This window comes from Hyperolius riggenbachi, chromosome 1, assembly GCF_040937935.1.
Source record: "Hyperolius riggenbachi isolate aHypRig1 chromosome 1, aHypRig1.pri, whole genome shotgun sequence".
In the NCBI taxonomy this organism is placed as follows: domain Eukaryota; kingdom Metazoa; phylum Chordata; class Amphibia; order Anura; family Hyperoliidae; genus Hyperolius; species Hyperolius riggenbachi.
The window spans coordinates 379,534,385-379,549,463 of NC_090646.1; the positions used below are offsets into that span (position 1 = coordinate 379,534,385).

Genomic DNA, 15,079 nt, shown 5'->3' on the forward strand with positions numbered 1-15,079 from the left:
TCCCCCTGTCCTGTAAGAGTCCGCTGAACAGCCCCAGCCCTGCACTGCCACTACACGGGCTACAAATGGGGGTGATATGTTCCATGTGCCCGCTCCCCACATGTTCTACTCCAGCTTAGAGGCACACTGCTCTGTGGCATATGGCTTATGTACTGTTATTAAACTGCACTGGAGCATATGAACTGTTTAGGTAACTGCTCTGGTGCACATGGACTGTTATTTTAACTGCACTGTGGCTCATGGACTGTTATTAACTACACTGGGGCAAATGGACTGTTCTCAACTGCACAGTGACATATGGTCTGTATATCTAATATGTAAACTGCACTGTGGCACACGGACTGTTACTTAACTGCACTGTGGCATATGGACTGTTGTTAAGTGCACTGTGGCATATGGACTGTTATTTACTGCACGGTGGCATATGGACTGTTGTTTAACTTTTTTTTTTTAACTGCACTGTGGCATATGGACTGTTAACCTGCACATGGGCTGTGCAGTGATCTACTACCTGATCCTTACGGACTGTTATTTAACCACACTGGGGCAAATGGACTGTTATTTAACTGCACGGTGGCATATGGTCTGTTATCTATCCATTTAAACTGCACTGTGGCGGACGAACTGTTATTTAACTGCACTGTGGCACAAGGACTGTTATTAATCTGCGCTGTGGCATATAGACTGTTATTAAATGCACTGTGACATATGGTCTGTTAATTTAACTATTTAACTGATGCTAGTCACTGTATTGCACTGCCACTCTGTCTCCCACTGAGTGGGTCCTACACCCATGGATCCCACTAGGCACTTCCCACGTACCACCTACTCTAGAGCACAGCTCCTCACATGGGAACATACTGTAGCCCTACACCCAGAGGACAGATTCCTGTCCAACTCCGTATGGAGCCACATCCAGAAAATCACTGCCCCCGAGCTAGAACCCCACGCAAGCCGGCGACACAGAGGCTGTCGAGCGGGCGCACGGGCGAGATTGAAGAGGAAGGGCCTGCGGTCAGCCATCCCTGCAGCCCTCCTCGCAAATGACTGCTCCCTCCCCAACAAGTTGGATGAATTGAGACTCCTCGGGGACAAACGCGAACTTGGCAAAAACACCCCAATTCTTTGCTTTACAGAAACATGGCTCCATGATAACATCCCTGATAGCGCACTACATCTCCCAGGCTTCAGCCTCATCCGCGCAGACCGTAATAGCTCCCTCATGGGGAAAAAGAAAGGGGGAGGCATCTGTTTTTACATCAGCTCTGCTTGGTGCTCCAACTTCACCGTACTTGCAAAGAAATGCACACCAGAGCTAGAGCTCCTTCTGGTAAATTGCAGACCGTCATACTTACCCAGGGAGTTCTCCTCCTTCGTTCTCGCTGGTGTGTATATCCCACCTGATGCGGAGGTAAAAAATGCCCTGAGCGAGCTCAGCGACACTGTCACGCAGTGGGAGACGGCCCTTCCTGGACTCACTGTTCATCGTCATGGGCGATTTCAACAGGGCCAACCTTCGCCAAGAGCTCCCCCGCTTTCACCAGCATGTCACCTGCCCCACCAGGAATGCCAACACACTGGACCACTGTTACACGGTCCTGAAGGATGCATACCAAGCCATCCCTTGGGCAGCTCTAGGCTCATCTGACCAAAGTGTGGTCAAGCGAAGCGAAGCTACAGCTTCAGGCCTGCTTCGAATGCACAGACTGGCAGTCCCTGGAATCGCCAAACTTGGACGAATGGGCTGACAATGTTACCTCATACATCAACTTCTGTGAGAATCATTGTATACCAATGAAAACCTTTAAACTCTATCCTAACGACAAACCGTGGTTCTCAAAAAAAACTACGGCAGCTGCGCAGAAGCAAAGAGGATGCGCACAAGTCAGAAAACCGAGATGAATACAGAAGGGCAAGAAATAACCTGAACAGATAACTGAGGGCTGCCAAGAAGGGCTATGCGGATAATCTGTAACAGAACCTTTCCTCAAACGACACCCGAGCTGTGTGGAAAGGACTCAAGGCCGCCACCAACTATAAGCCTCCCCCGCAGCAAGCAACACCGAGCGTTGAGCTCGCCGAGAATCTCAGCGAATTCTACTGTAGATTTGAGAACCAGTCTCCCCCACAGCTATGGGCACCTCCCCCCTCCCCTGCCTCTGAGGCCCTGAGACCAAACTCGCCCCCTCCACCGGTGAACGAGGTTGATGTTCTGCAACACTTGTTAAGGATCAATGTCAGGAAAGCCTCTGGCCCGGATGGTGTGTCACCAGCCTGCCTGAAAACCGGCGCTCGACAGCTCGCCCCTATTCTTTCCTCCATCTTCAACCGCTTGCTTCAAGAGGTCCACCATCATCCCTGGCCCAAAAAGCAAGGCGTCACCGACCTCAACAACTTCAGGCCCGTGGCACTTACATCATTCATCATGAAGGTTCTTGAAAGTATGGTCTTGAAAGTATGGTGCTCCCCCTCCTCAAGCTCACCACTGAGGCCCTGCACCAGTTTGCATACAGAGCAATCAGGTCCACTGACGACGCCATCAATATCTGCCTGGAGCTTGTCCATGATCATCTGGACAAACCCGGCACGTATGCCAGGATCCTCCTTCTTGACTTCAGCTCAGCGTTCAATACCATCAGCCCCAAAATACTTCAGGTGAACCTTGCCGCACTCGGGGTCCACCCCACTCTACGCCTGTGGATCACAGACTTCCTCACCAACAGATCCCAGGTCGTAAAGCTAGGCACCATCTCCTCTCAACCTCGGATTACAAATACAGGAGCACCACAATGGTGCGTCCTGTCGCCGTTCCTGTTCTCCCTGTACACGAATGCTTGCAGATCCACAGTGGATTCCGTCAAAGTGATCAAATTCACTGACAACACCACCATTGTCGGCCTCATCACTAAAATTGACGAGGAAGCGTACCGCCACCAGGTGGAGAGCATCTGTCACTGGTGCAGGGAGAACGGGCTGGTCCTTAACACGGCAAAAACTGTTGAGTTGATTGTTGATTTTAGGCTGCACGCCAACGCCCCCCCTCCTATCCGTATTGAGGACAAAGAAGTTGAAAGAGTTCCCTGTGTCCGACTTCTGGGCACAACCATCTCCAATGACCTGAAGTGGAAGGCAAACACCTCCTACATCCAGAGGAAAGCCCAGCAGAGGTTATTCTTTCTCCGCCAACTGAAGAAGTTCGGCATGTCCCCAAAACTTCTGACCAGCTTCTACTCTGCTACATCTGTCCTCTGCTTTTCCATCCTAGTCTGGTATGCCAGCTTCTCTGCCAGCGACAGACACAAATTACAGAGAGTCATCAGATCAGCGGAGAGAATTATAGGAAAACTGCTACCCGCTCTGGACCTCCTCTACCACTCAAGGCTGAGCTCCAGAGCTTTGAGGATTGCAAATGACCCCTCGCACCCAGGCAACCGTTTTTTAGCCAGCTTCCTCTGGGCCGGAGGTACCGGTCCATCTACACCAGGACCACTAGACACAGAAACAGCTTCTTCCCCTCAGCTGTAAACTCACTAAACTCTCTCCACGCACTCCCCACCACAGCGTGATCATGTTTTGCCGTCACACATATCCATAGCAGCGCCAAGCCCAGTGAATAACTTGAGTGTGGTGTAACTATACAAAAATTGAGTGTTGTTTTTGCTTGTATGTTTTCTCTGTATGAAATGTCTGATATAGTGTTGATCCTTTCTGATGTATTCTGTGTACCCTATCCTGTACGTGCCAAGACCAATTCCGGGCACGACCCAGTCGTGCTTGGCGAAAATAAAGATTCAGATTCAGATTCTGATGGCTATAATTACTAGGTAATGCCCAGTGGTGTTGATCCAGGGATTTTAAATGATTGCCATCTGGAGTTGGGGAGGATTTTTTCCCTTTTGGGGCTAATTGGACCATGCCTTGTAAGGGTTTTTCGCCTTCCTCTGAATCAACAGGGATATGTGAGGGAGCAGACTGGTATTGTACTTTGTTTTCTGGTTGAACTCGATGGACATGTCTTTTTTTCAACCCAAATAACTATGTAACTACACCTGAACTGAGAGGGATATGAAGGCTACCATATGTATTTCCTTTTAAACAATACCAATTACCTGGCAGTTGTGCTAATCTCTTTGGCTGCAATAGTGTCTGAAACACACACCTGTGACTTATCTAGTTAGATTTCACTTACAAACATCTGATCTGCATGCTTGCTCAGGATCTGTGGTTAAAGTATTAGAGGCAGAGGATCAGCAGGACTACCAGGCTATTTATATTGTTTAAAAGTATATAGTACATGTAAATTTCCAATACCGATGGATAGATACATTATCTTTCATTTAACCACATTTAAAGCCATTTTTCATATCATAATTTTAGAGTTTATTTTCTCAAAAATGACTAGGGTTTTTTTTACTTATTTGTTTTTTTTCCTCTTGTTTCCGTTATTCTCCTTATGATACATATCAAGGCAGGGGCGTAACTAGGCCCCACCGGGCCCCCCTGCAGAAATTCTGAGCGCCCCCCCCCCCCCTTTGGGCCCGCTCGGGGCCATTTTGGGGGGCTGGAGGGGTCGCTGCACAAGGGGAAAGCCATGCCCACAGGAAGGCCCCCCCCCCTCACCTTGGGGCTCTCCCCTCTGCGCTCCCCTCCAGCTTAATAAGTGTCTGGACCGCACGGAGGAGGGAAGGAAGGTATGTATCAGCCGCTGCCCGGACACTTATTAAGCTGGAGGGGAGCGCAGAGGTGAGAGCCCCGAGGTGAGGGGGGGGGGACCTTCCTGTGGGCATGGCTTTCCCCTTATGCTGCGACCCCTCCAGCCCCCCAAAACGGCCCAAAACGGGGGCAGGGGTCGCATCCCCTATTGTTGTTACGCCAGTGTATTAAAGCTGTTGATTATAGCATGTATGGGAGCTTTGTTATTAAAGTTGACCTGAACGTTTGTACGGACCAGAAGGAAAACATAGAGAAATGCACCCTGTATGTATTTAGAGACTTTAGCCCGATTAACTCCCCTTCACTTGTGTCTAATTACAAGTTGAAATTTGATCTCTCCCCTGTGTCACTTGACTGCCACAGCATAGATTGCAGATAAGCTGATTTGAAAGCACAGGATGTTAACAATATGTCTGCTTCCATGAACCAGGAAGCAGAAACAGTGAAGATTTATTTTAGGATTTGCATCAGCTGTAACAAAAATATTTTTTTTTATTTAAAGGTTATTATGCTTCTGCGTATCTTTTAGAGCAGAGAGGACATTCTGATTTCAGGTCTTTAAGCACTTATATAAGCCCCAGGAATCAGGAACCTGATTTTGTATACAAGCATATATTTGTATATCTGCCTGCTATATCATTTCTTTAATTAACTGACAAATCAAATGTTGCCCTCTGAGGTGAAGCTGTTGTTCTTTTCTTGTCTCAGTGCGGCCGCTCAGCTGGTTACAGGGCTTTCCTCAGAACTATAGCAGTAGGGAAGTTTTATACACAGCATGTTCAGCCGATTTCAGTTTAAATGCTTGCTTTAAAATAAGTTTATCCATAGTATTGATACAGTATATACTGCAGAGTGTTGCTTATTTCTGTAGTTTAAATGTAAACATATCTGTTGTAGAATGATTTATGGGAGTTGAAAATACAGCAGTATCTCCATGTTCAGATCACTTAAACAATGGTGTGTGTCCTTCATAAGGACTTTTAGAATACTTATCTTAAAGCAGTTTTCCTATCTCCAGATCATGCGGCGGCTTGGAACCCTACAGGAAGCACTCTTCAAGCTGCCAGCACCTCCAATGGCAGCTGTATCACTACACTGAGTTCCTGCACAGAGCCTGTCAGCACATCCAGAAAGCAATTCTTCACCAAGACTGGCAGATAGTACGTTCATATCAGCCTCTTCTTCCTTTCTCTAATTTCCACAGTAATTCAATTGAAATCCCTTTCCATGTTGCACAATCATTAGTCTTGTTGAATCTGATCTACTTTTCTTTCCACACACCATTATCCTGGCATCATCTGAATAATGAGCTTAATTGTATTTGTTTGCACCAGGAATAATTTATATACTGTGCATGAGAAACAGGCTAAGAATTTGTACTATGTGTAAAATGGACTCTAGATTTAGGCCTCGTTCACACTGGGTGCGTTCAGAAGCGTATTTAAGCGCATGATAAAAAAGCATGCATTGATGTGTGTTCCCTGGTGCCTCTCCATGTCATCATACTACTGGGTTTGGCTCTGTCCCAACCCCTGATAGGACCAAGTGTTTATAAATCTTTTGAAGCCCCGGCAAGTGCCATTCTTTTTTCTGTCCTCTCCAGGACCAGTGTTTGTATAATGTGTTCTAACATTTTATTATTTTTTCTTACAGATTTAGCCTTTGCAATGCAGGTTTTTTCCCTTCTTTTCCTGCATGATGTCCCCTAGTCGGCATCTAAATCGAGCCTCAATGGGGAAGCCGTGGAAGATACGGTTGGTTCTATAGCTAATAAAATTGCCAGACCTATATTTGCATCACTGTCCCTACTGTCTGGCACTATGCGCACCTTATTACCTTTATTCCGCTGTTTTGTCCCTGCGGCGTGCGGCAGTAACAGTATCTTTTCCTCTTTTCCAGAGCGGAGTGGGCGGCCATACTACTTTCGGTTTCGTCCTTCCATACCAGAAGTGCGTCAGCGCTTTTCGAGTGTTGCCATTGGCTGGGCCATCTGTGGGCAGGTGTCGGGGTAGCCATGTCTCTTGTGGGCAATGACGCAGCTCACTCCTTATTGGCCCATACTATTTAAGCCGGCTCTGAAGGCTGCACCAGCCTCTCACATCAACGCGGATAGCGTACAGAGCGGCGGCAGCATTTGCAACAGCAGCAGATTCATTTTTGATAGACCCGGTCTATATAGAAATCTGGTATGCTTGCACTAATTATTTCATTTTCATTCTTCTGTATTACTGAAAATTTTGTCTTTTAGCTCTATTAACAGTACATATTTTCTAAAAAAAAAAAAAAAAAGGAGTTTTTTTTGCTCTACTACTAGTATTTAAATAATACAAATTATTTTGTGGTTCAGTCCACACAGATCGTACCCACGAGATCGTTCACCATCAAGATCAAGGCGACGAACACAGCCTCCTACCAAACATAGAAGCCCAAATCGCTACTACTATGAAAATTCAAGATCTTCCTATTCAAGCCGTGACTACAGAAGGTCTAGATCGCCGTCAAGTAGACGTGAACCACGTTATGAAGTATCACAGCCATCCACTTCTGCACAGCAAGTCATAAACATTGAGGACATTGTAGCTTTAATCAGACAGACTGTTAGTGATCAATTGTCTACACAACAAAAAACTGTGGATGCTCCATTAGTCTCAGCTCCACTGGTGCCTATTGAAAACCTGGACGATACTACAAATTTGCAATTGCAACAAATTGATGAAGAAAGTGTTGAGGAGGAAATTTCATCTAATTTCGACTTCTCCTTGGTTGAACCGTTAATAGCTGCTGTTAAATCAGCTATAGCCTGAGAAGAAGTGACTGACAAACCAGAAACGGTAGTCAAATATTATCCTCATCTTAAGAACTCTTTTCTATTTATGGAAGAAATTAAGGAATGAATAACAGATGAATGTGAAAGGCCAGATAAAAAGCTGTCCATGCAGAATAGATGGTCTAAACCAGGGGTGCCCACACTTTTTCGGCTCGCGAGCTACTTTAAAATTTGCCAAGTCCAGGAGATCTACCAACATTTAAAGTGTTGCAGACCCCCCCCCCCCCCCCCCGTCACGAATAGCCCCCAGGTACAAGTGCCTCCAGTATAGATAGCTAAGTATAGGTTCCTTCAGCAAAGGTAGCTGGGTACAGGTGCCTTTAGCATAGGTAGGTGGGGATAGGTACCTTTAGCATAGGTAGGTGGGGATAGGTGCCTTTAGCATAGGTAGGTGGGGATAGGTGCCTTTAGCATAGGTAGGTGGGGATGGGTCCCATTAGTATAGGTAGGTGGGGATGGGTCCCTTTAGTATAGGTAGGTGGGGATGGGTCCCTTTAGCATAGTTAGGTGGGGATGGGTCCCTTTAGCATAGTTAGGTGGGGATGGGTCCCTTTAGCATAGGTAGGTGGGGATGGGTCCCTTTAGCATAGGTAAGTAGGTGGGGGTGGGTCCCTTTAGCATAGGTAGGTAGGTGGGGATGGGTCCCTTTAGCATAGGTAGGTAGGTGGGGATGGGTCCCTTTAGCATAGGTAGGTGGGGATGGGTCCCTTTAGCATAGGTAGGTGGGGATGGGTCCCTTTAGCATAGGTAGGTGGGGATGGGTCCCTTTAGCATAGGTAGGTGGGGATGGGTCCCTTTAGCATAGGTAGGTGGGGATGGGTCCCTTTAGTATAGGTAGGTAGGGATGGGTCCCTTTAGCATAGGTAGGTGGGGATGGGTCCCTTTAGCATAGGTAGGTGGGGATGGGTCCCTTTAGCATAGGTAGGTGGGGATGGGTCCCTTTAGCATAGGTAGGTAGGTGGGGGTTGGTCCCTTTAGCATAGGTAGGTGGGGATGGGTCCCTTTAGCATAGGTAGGTAGGTGGGGATGGGTCCCTTTAGCATAGGTAGGTAGGTGGGGATGGGTCCCTTTAGTATAGGTAAGTAGGTGGGGGTGGGTCCCTTTGGCATAGGTAGGTAGGTGGGGGATAGGTCCCTTTAGCATAGGTAGGTGGGGATGGGTCCCTTTAGTATAGGTAGGTGGGGGATGGGTCCCTTTAGTATAGGTAAGTAGGATAGGTGCCTCTAGCGTAGGTAGGTAGGGATAGGTTGCATTAGCATAGGTAGGATGGGTGCTCAATCACTTACCTCTCTCCAGCGGCGATGTCTGGTCTCCCCTCTCGGACTCGGAGCGATCCGGTGTAGCGTGAGCAGCCCCGCATGCGCAGTAGGAGCCAGCGTCCTGTGCAGCCACCGTCCAGCGTGTGCGCGTGTGCCCGGCGCCGCCAGCCATGACGTCGCGTCATGGCCTCTTCAGCCGCGCCTCCTCTCTCTTCCCCACTTCCTATTGGCCGGCGGCTGGCAGCAAAATATGATGGGAAAGCTGCCGGCCGCAAATTGTGATGGGACGCGGCCAAGAGGCCGCGATCTACCAAATAGGCGGTCGCGATCTACCGGTAGATCGCGATCGACCTATTGGGCACCCCTGGTCTAAACTGTATCCGGTTCCAGAAGAGGAAGCGCAGTACTTAAGCAATTGTCCGGTGGTGGATGCAGATGTGTCAAATCTGGCAAAACATTTAACTTTGCCAATTGAAGACTCAGTCACATTCAGAGAGGGGTTAGATAAATGAATAGATAATGATTTCAAAAAGATCTATTTCTTGGCTGCTGGAACTTGTAAGCCAGCGATAGCGTTGACTTCTATATCGAAAGCTCTGAAATCATTGGCAAAAAATATTGAAGATTTAATTCACAATGGTGGATCTAAAGAAGACATCTTAAGTTCTGTACAGGACATTAAAATATCATCAGACTATGTCGGAGAAGCAGCAATAGATGTAATCAAAACCTCTTCCAGATCCATGTTATTCTCGGTCACAGGCAGACGAGCATTATGGCTCAAACCTTGGTCTGCAGATGGACTCTCAAAACAGAATTGGTGCAAAATTACATTTGACGGGAAGAACCTGTTCAGTCGCAAAATGGAGGAAGCGATAAAAGGAGCGATAAAAAGAGTGACAGGAGGCAAGTCGACTTTGATCCCTAAAGACAGAAAAATAAAAGACAAAGATTTTTTCAAAGATATCAAATTTAAGCAAAGGGGCAAGGATTTCAGATCATACAAGCCTGGTTGTGAATATCACAGGAATTGGAAAGTAACACAGTCCAACTTTTCCAGAGGTGCTAAGACAACTACAACACCTCAACAACAATCTACAAAACCTTTTTGACGGTGTCCAATCCCAAGCTTGCTCAGTCGGGGCACGATTAAGAAGTTATGGACAAGTTTGGGAACGATTCGTAAAAGATCCATGGGGGTGAGATTCCACCTCGGGAGAGATTCAAGGGAATATACTCTCTAGTATTCCTGGTTCCAAAAAAGTCAGGAGAATGGAGGCCGGTGCTTGACCTAAGATACTTGTATATTACCCTGGAAAAATTCAAAATGGAATCACTCCAGACAATAATCTCAGCAGTACAACCCCACGATTGGATGCTGTCAGTGGATTTGCACGATGCGTATTTCCATGTGCCAATTCATGAAAATTATCAACGTTTCCCAAGGTTTACAATAGGAGAAACTCATCTCCAATTTGTGGCACTGCCATTTGGCCTATCCACATCAGCTCGGAAATTTACAGGCTATAGTGGCTATACTAAGAGAACAAGGAATACGTCTCTTCAGTTATCTAGATGATCTACTACTTCTAGCTCAGAACAGAAGAAATAATCGTTCAGCATCGCCCCATAGTACTTCAAACTCTGGAATGCTTCGGATAGTTGATAAATCTATCATCTATCCCCAATAAGGGTATTGACCTATCTGGGAGCTGTATTTGATACGAACGAGAACACAGTCTCACTTCCACTAGACAAAGTCGATATGACAGTTCAGACAGCTTGGACTTTTCAGTCTCAGAAACTGTGGTCTGCATGACAATGCCTGCATCTATTGGGCCTATTTAAAGCCACGATACCATTAGTATAATGGAGTTGATGGCACATGCGACCAATACAGTTCGGTTTTCTATCCCAGTGGAAGAAAGAGGACTATCACCAAACAATCTCTGTAACAGAGAAGATGAAAGTGGCTCTTCTTTGGTGGATGGACAGATGCAATTTACGGAACTCGTTTTTGCTTCATTCTCAGCATTGGATCTTATTGACAACCAATGCATCCCAGACTGGTTGGGGTGCAGTCTGCGACGGTCTTGCAGTACAGGGAACTTGGATTCAATAGCAAACTACAGCTTCCATTGTGCTAGAATTACAAGCAGTTTTCCAAGCCTTCAAAGCTTTTAAGTCGAAAATTTACCAACAATCGGTTTGTGTACAATCTGACAACAAAACAGTTGTGGCCTATCACCAAAAGCAAGGTGAAACTCGGAGCCTAATCTTATTAAAGGTACTTACGCCTATCATGCTTTGGGTGGAGAACAATCTGGAAGATTTGAGAGCATACTACATTCCGGGCTGAGAGAATATGGTGGCGGACATGTTATCTCGAAAAACAGTCAGCAACTTGGAATGGACTCTGAACGAGGAAATCTTTCTCAATTTGACAGAGATGTGAGGTCGGCCAGAAATAGACCTTTTTGCTAAGGACAAAAACAACAAACTGGATCTATTCTATTCCAGGTTCCCATGCAAGCACTCGGCAGGCATAGATGCACTAGTCCAACCCTTGGCAGGAACAGCTTATGCTTTTCCTCCGACATCTCTGATAGCCAGGCTCATCAGAAGACTAGTGTCGGAATCAACAGAAGAGATAGCAATCTTGCCCTACTGGCCCAGGAGGCCATGGTTTACGATGGCAATTCAGATGTGGATAGAAACACCAATTAATCTACCTCAAGTCCAAGACCTACTCCTTCAAGACAGTCTTCTCCATCCCAACCCAAGCATTTTGCATCTGATGGCTTGGAGACTGAGAGGGAAAAACTCTTAAAATTGGGATGCTCTAATGCAGGGCTTTTCAACCCTGTCCTCAAGTACTACCAACAGTGCATGTTTTGCAGAAAACCACAAACATACAAAGGCAGGGCTGGTCCTGGACTTTCTGCTGCCTGAGGCAAAGATCGTGAAGGCGCCCCCCCCCGACCCACCCCCCCTTAAAACAAGATTAAAGAAGACATAGCCCATGATTTCTACCTCCTTACCTTAGACCCAAACCACTAGGGCTTCAGTCAGTCACTGCACTGGCAATATAGCTAGGCCTAGGTTGTATGGTGCTGTTGTGAACGTATGAAGTCTGCAAAGTGGCTGACACCCTCCTGCATGTCCCAGACCCAACCCCCTTATAGCACACAGACAATCAATGAGTCGGTAAGACAAAGAGAAAATAAATAACAGCAACAGGAAGATATATCCCCCCTGCAATGCAAGGCCTGCATATACCAATACCACACTAGACACTACCAGTCTGCCACCTTCCTAAATACATACATACCAATCAGTCTGCCACCTTCCTAAATACATACATACCAATTAGTCTGCCACCTTCCTAAATAATTACATACCAGTCAGTCTGCCACCTAAATACATACATTTATTATTATCATTATTATTTAGTATTTATATAGCGCCAACATATTACGCAGCGCTGTAAAGTGCATATATATATATATATATATATATCTTGTCACTAACTGTCCCTCAAAGGAGCTCACAATCTAATCCCTACCATTGCCATATGTCTATATTATGTAGTGTAAGTACTGTAGTCTAGGGCCAATTTTAGGGGGAGCCAATTAACTTATCCGTATGTTTTTGGAATGTGGGAGGAAACCAGAGTGCCCAGAGGAAACCCACACAGACACGGAGAGAACATACAAACTCTTTGCAGATAGTGCCCTGGCTGGGATTCGAACCAGGGACCCAGCGCTGCAAGGCGAGAAAGCTAACCACTACGCCACCGTGCTGCCCCGTACATACATACATACATACATACCAGTCAGTCTGCCACCTAAATACATACATACATACATACCAGTCAGTCTGCCACCTAAATACATACATACATACATACATACATACCAGTCAGTCTGCCACCTAAATACATACATACATACATACATACATACCAGTCAGTCTGCCACCTAAATACATACATACATACCAGTCAGTCTGCCACCTAAATACATACATACCATACATACATACCAGTCAGTCTGCCACCTAAATACATACATAAATACCAGTCAGTCTGCCACATACATACATACATACATAGATACCACTCAGTCTGTCACATACATACATACATACATACATACATACATACCAGTCAGTCTGCCACATACATACATACCAGTCAGTCTGCCACATACATACATACATACATACATACATACATACATACCAGTCAGTCTGCCACATATTTATTTATTTGTTGTATTTATAAAGCGCCAACATATTACGCAGTGCTGGACATTAATTTAGGTTACAGACAATATTTAGGGGTGACAAACAGCAATATGACAATACAGGAATACAAGAAAACCAGATCACACAGCACAGTATGAGTACAAGGTAATGCTTAGTCAGTCACTGGATGGGAGCATGGAGTTAGGCAAGTTAGGTTCACTCAAATGCATAGCATGGGTGCACAGTAATAGAGGTGCATGATCAGGTAGGACACAAAAGGAGTGAGGACCCTGCCCAAAGGCTTACAATCTAGAGGGAGAGGTAGGGACACGAGAGGTAGGGGACCAGAGTTCGGCTGTGGGTTTAGAGCAATTGTGAGGGGTGGTAGGCAAGAGTGAAAAGGTGAGTTTTGAGGGCCTTCTTGAAGGTGTTGAAGGAGTTGAAGGTATTTAGGTGGCAGACTGACTGGTATGTATGTATGTATGTATGTATTTAGGTGGCAGACTGACTGGTATGTATGTATGTATGTATTTAGGTGGCAGACTGACTGGTATGTATGTATGTATGTATGTACGGGGCAGCACGGTGGCGTAGTATACATACATACACATACATACCAGTCAGTCTGCCACATACATACAAACCAGTCAGTCTGCCACATACATACATACATACCAGTCAGTCTGCCACATACATACATACATACCAGTCAGTCTGCCACATACATACATACATACCAGTCAGTCTGCCACATACATACATACATATATACATACATACATACATACATACATACATACCAGTCAGTCTGCCACATACATAGATACATACCAGTCAGTCTGCCACATACATACATACATACATACATACATACATACATACGTACATACATACATACCAGTCAGTATGCCAAATACATACATACCCACCAGTCAGTCTGCCACATACATACATACCAGTCAGTCTGCCACATACATACATACATACCCGTCAGTCTGCCAGTCAGTCTGCCACATACATACATACATACATACATACGTACATACATACATACCAGTCAGTATGCCAAATACATACATACCCACCAGTCAGTCTGCCACATACATACATACCAGTCAGTCTGCCACATACATACATACATACATACATACATACACATACATACCAGTCAGTCTGCCACATACATACATACATACATACCAGTCAGTCTGCCACATACATACATACATACATACCAGTCAGTCTGCCACATACATACATACATACATACCAGTCAGTCTGCCACATACATACATACATACATACATACATATTTTATGACATGACATTAGAGAATACAAAAAAGGAATCCGACCCAACCGCGGAGAGCAGAGCCAGTGCCTGGGGCAGCAAAGTGACCCACTGAGGATGGTGGGGTCCGGCGGCGACGATGGCGGAGGGCAGGCGTCAGGCACGATCCAGCATCCATCTTGCGCTGGCGGGCAGAGGGCAGCTGCAGGCGGCGAGCTTGCTCCTCCATCTTGCGCTGGCGGGCAATGCCGGGGGGCAACAGCGGGCTCATCATTATCACGGTCACGGTGGCACTCAGTGACCGTGACTACTATCATGGCGAGCAGCGGGCGGCAGGCAGTCACTCCAGTCACTTCAGGTCCCGGATTCTGCCTGTCACCCACCATCAAGTAGGCAGAGGCAGCGTACAGGTGCAGCCTCAGAGGCCTAGTAGGCGGCAGCAGTGGCGTACCTAGGGTATTTGGCACCCGGTGCTGATTATCCACAGTCACCCCCAAACTCCCCCGTAATTGGGGCTACGTTGCGCGAAAAATGTGTGTGGTCATAGACCAAAATGTGGGTGTGGTTACGGGTGGAGACAAGTTTACATGAACTTAGCAATGGTGGGACATTAGATTAGGACAGTGGTGGCGAAAAGTCACTTATCTATTGCAAAGTGCCTACAGCAATTTAAACTAAATACAAATATTTTAACTCATACATGAACATTATGGAAAATCCAAGTTGAAAATAAACTGTGAAG

The 15,079-nt window shown here is 46.1% G+C and overlaps 1 protein-coding gene across 8 annotated transcripts in view; it reads right to left on the reverse strand.

Moving 5' to 3' along the window:
* The window catches only part of LOC137516318 (prostaglandin reductase 1-like), a 496,699-nt gene that overhangs the window by 203,619 nt on the left and 278,001 nt on the right, over positions 1-15,079 (reverse strand). The window lies entirely within an intron of this gene.